This window comes from Spinacia oleracea, chromosome 6, assembly GCF_020520425.1.
Source record: "Spinacia oleracea cultivar Varoflay chromosome 6, BTI_SOV_V1, whole genome shotgun sequence".
Lineage (NCBI taxonomy): Eukaryota > Viridiplantae > Streptophyta > Magnoliopsida > Caryophyllales > Amaranthaceae > Spinacia > Spinacia oleracea.
The window spans coordinates 118017611-118022101 of NC_079492.1; positions in this window are offsets into that span (position 1 = coordinate 118017611).

Here is a 4491-nt window from a genome sequence, read left to right on the forward strand (position 1 = left end):
TATTCAAGACTAAAGTAATGTAGTCAGTAGTCTGTTAATTAAACATTGATGGTTATGTCTTTTCCATATTATAGGCATTTGATTTTTACTACACTTTTTTTTGAAAAAAATATTATAAAAAATTTAAATCCATTCTTTATCATTTTGAAAAAAGAATTTTCGTAAAATATTCTATGATATTAAAATTAATGCATCTATTTAGTTAAGTTCTTGTCTTCAAGAGTTGTTATACTAAATCATACAGTGTGTACTTGTCATACAATATTATCATAATAATATTCTTTTTAGGATAATAAAATCTAGAATTTTACCATAACAAAAGATTGTTAATACAAATCCATACATAATTGGTAATTTCTCGGGTTGTGAGCGTCAGCAAAAGATATAGAATATTCGATTTGTTTATAAATTTTCTTAATTGACAATAAATTAATAAATTAATTTATTAGAATAAAAATAATAATAAAAAAAAAATACAGGAGCACTTATCACCCTCAAAATGAGTTGCATGTGTTTTAGTAGAGTATATAGATAGATAAATGATAGTATGTAGTACGCATAAAATCCTAGTATCCGCAAACTCTACTAATTTGCAATCTTAGTAGATAGATAGATAAATGATAGTATATATGGAATCAAATGATTTAGCATGCACGGTATATAGTAAACACAATACTCTACTAATTTGCAATCTTACATATTTGGAACCATAAGATCTTAATATTCTATAGTAGATCTTAATATTAAGAATTTAGGTTTTTAAAAAATAATATTTTTTTTTACACAGGGACACTTGTCAGCTCCAGACTGAGCGCCCTGTATTTTAGTAGAGTATATATAGATAGATAGATAGGATTATTCTTATTATATAGAGTAATTATTATTATATAATATAATAATGCATTTTTATTAGCTTTCTAATTTTAGAAATCATATGCACTAGCACAGACACATACTAGTGACATTAATTAATGAAAGCTAACCGTATTAATTGATGGTTTATTTCATTGGAGAAGTAATTAGTTTAGGTGTAGTATCAGCAATATAAATAAAAAATAGTTCTTCTAAAAAGAAATTAACAATTTGATACAAGTATCTATGTTGTTTTGCAGAGTCGGTAAAGGAGTCACATTCTCGTAGTTTAATACAATTGCCACCAGAACAACCAATTTATTCTCCGGGCGAGGAAGGCACTCCAAAACTACCTTATTCTCCTGTTAAGAAACGCCATCCAAAACCACCACCTCCGCATATTAAGAAAGACCCTCCAAAATCACCTTTTCCCGTTAAGAAAGGCAATTCGAAACCACATTCTTCTCATGTTAAGAAACGTCTTCCAAAACCACCTCTTTCTCATGCGAAGAAAGGCAAGAACAACCCTTCAAAACCACCTCGTTCTCATTTTAAGAAAGGCAAAAAAGACACTCTAAAACCACCTCGTTCTCCTGTTACGAAAGGCACTCTAAAACCCAAACGAAGAAAAACATAATAAATATCTCAATGGGTCTTCTATGATTTTATAAAAGATGAAAAAAATAATTTTATGTTACTCTATGTTCTTTTTTCATATATGTATAAGGTGTTTCGGTGTACAATTTTTATGATTTGGTGTGTTCTGAATATTTTTGTCTGGTCTTGTTTAATTTGATCTGATATTTTTATTTCACTTAACTTATATTGTTTTGTTGGTTAGTTTATAAGAAAACTTTATCAAGTGGGTCTTGTTAGATACTCCATCCGTCCCAATGTATAGTATTTTTCTTTACTAAAACATGAGTTTTAAGAAAATTGGAATATACTATGTAATACAATGATATTAATTTGTATGAAAAAAATGGAATATAGTACATGGAAAAAAGGAATATGGTACATAGGGAAGTGTAAAATATTACTCCCTCCGTCTCTTTTTGTTTTTTACGTTTGGTATTTTTCACGCATTTTAACGATTAATTAATATGCGTTGAGATTCCTCTACTTTTTAATTTAAACAAGATAAATTACGTTTATTTATAATGTTTTCACTTTTATCAAAATCCTGATATTGGGAATATGAGAAAAATTTAATGTCCCAATGAAAAAGTGTGAGAGTTTAAATGACTCAGTGAATTTAATTGGTTAAAATAATTATTGGACACGGATTTTGATTGAATGTTAAAGCATTTATGAGATAATATAAAAAGAAATGTAAATAACATTTTAAAACACCCAAAAAGGAAAATGTAAAGAACAAAAAGAGACGAGGGGAGTACATTATACTAAAGCAGACACCAAAAATAACACATGTCACTTCGTGGTACCAAAATTTTCCTGCCAAAATATTTTTTTTTTTAAAAATCTTTATTTTTTTTCCATCTTTTATAATAAATTGTTTATATATGGAAAAAATTATTTGTTTATAAATTATGAAAATAATATATCCCACATAATAATTTGCTAAAATAATTTTTGTTATGATTTTAGTAAATCGTTTTATTAATAATGGAAACTATATCTACTTAGTATGTGGTCAAATCAGCATATTAGTATATCAAATATTTTAGCGTGTCAAACATATAAAATACTGATTATGTAATACGTAGTAGGAAAAAATTACATACTCTGTAATATGATTAAATGAGCATGTTCAAGATTTGTTAATTATGCAATAATTTTAGAGAGAAAAATATTTCAGTCTAATATTATTATTCCCTCCGTTTCTAAAAGTTCTTCCTGTTTTCTTTTTTGGCGTTCCTAAAATTTCTTTTTGTTTCTATTTTTAGACATGATTTTTGTCAAAAATGCCTTTATATTTCAACTTAATTACACACAATACCTAAGAATCTTTTCATATTCTACAATCAACATCATCACTTATTTAATTCATTTACATTTCCCCATTCACCCACCCAACCCCATTTTTATGATTTTTTATTACTTTATTAAAAATATCTTCTCTCTCCTTCTTTTCTTTATTACTCTTTTCTTTATTACATTCTCTTACACCCAATCATTACAAGATTTTATTTTCTTAATTTTCACCCCCAAACCTCCAATAGGAAGAACTTAAAGGAACAGATGGAGTAGTATTAAATAAAACTGGTCAAATAATTTTAGAATATCCATGCATGCACGGGATCTAATCTAGTATTGTAAATGGGAAAGTTTTTTTGTGTTTTCAATGCATTTTTAATTAATACTCCCTCCGTTCCTAAATACATGTCCAGTTCCCATTTATAGTGTTCCCTTTTATGTGTCCACTTTCCATTTTTGGACATAAAAACTTTACCAATATACCCCTTAAATTCTAAACAATTACACACAATACCTAACTCTCCTAATTATTTATGCCCATAAAATATTAAAATAATGAAAAAAAAGATTTTTTTTTTAAAGGAGGGGAAGTCAGATTTGGGGAACCCAAACCCACGTTACTTCCCCTCTCTCTCCTTTAATTTTTTGTTTCATCTCCTCTCTCTCCCTCTCCTCCATTTCTCTGTTTCTTCTTCTTCATCTTCTTCATCTTCATCTTCTTCATCTCCTCTCGTCCCTCCCCGTTTCTTTCTTCCTCCATCTTCGGCCCTCTCTGATCTATCTCCCATCATCTCTTTCGTCTCCCTCTCTCTCCAATTTCACCCACAAAATTCTAGATTTTGTTTTAAGTGGTGAAATTTGACCATGAAAATTTCAGATCTGAAGTTTTCATGGTCAAATTTGACCTTTTAAAACTCGAATATGGCTTCGGATTACTAGGTATTTTGAAATTTTGAATTTTTTTTAGTTTATTTTGGTTTAATGACGATTTCTGGGTTTGTTGGTGATTTTTTGTGATTTAATGGGTATTTTTTTTTAAATTTTTCTGGATTTCTGGAAGGTCTAGGGTTTCTGGGTTATTTGGGTAACTTTTGTGATCTGAGTTTTCAAAAAAGTGTTTGCATGTGCGTTTTTTTGGGTTTTGATTGAGTTTCTGGGTTGAAGATCTTGATTCTTTGGTTGAGTTTCTGGGTTTTTCTAGGTTTTTTTCGACTCTTGTTGAGTTTCTGGGTTTCTGGGATTTCTGGGATTTTTTGGTTGGAGATCTGGAAGATCTAGGATTTCTGGGTTATTTGGGTAACTTTTGTGATCTGAGTTTTCAAAAAAGTGTTTGCATCTGCGTTTTTTTGGATTTTGATTGAGTTTCTGGGTTTTTCTGGGTTGAAGATCTTGATTCTTAAGGGTTTTTCTGGGTTTTTTTCGACTCTTGTTGAGTTTGGGTTTAGTTCCAATTTTTTGTTGTTCGAATTTTTTGATTATTTTAGTTTAGTTCGATTTTTTTTGATAATTAATCTTAGTTTTGTTCTATTTTTTGATGTTTTGTTTTGATAATTATGGGTTTGGTAATTTTCCTGGGGTTGATAATTATTTTTGATAATTTTTGTATGGATAATCCGTGAATCTATGTGATTGTAATTCTATTGGTTGATGGATTTTTTTGGTGTAATTTGATTGGTTGCTTTGGTTGGTAGTGGATTGATG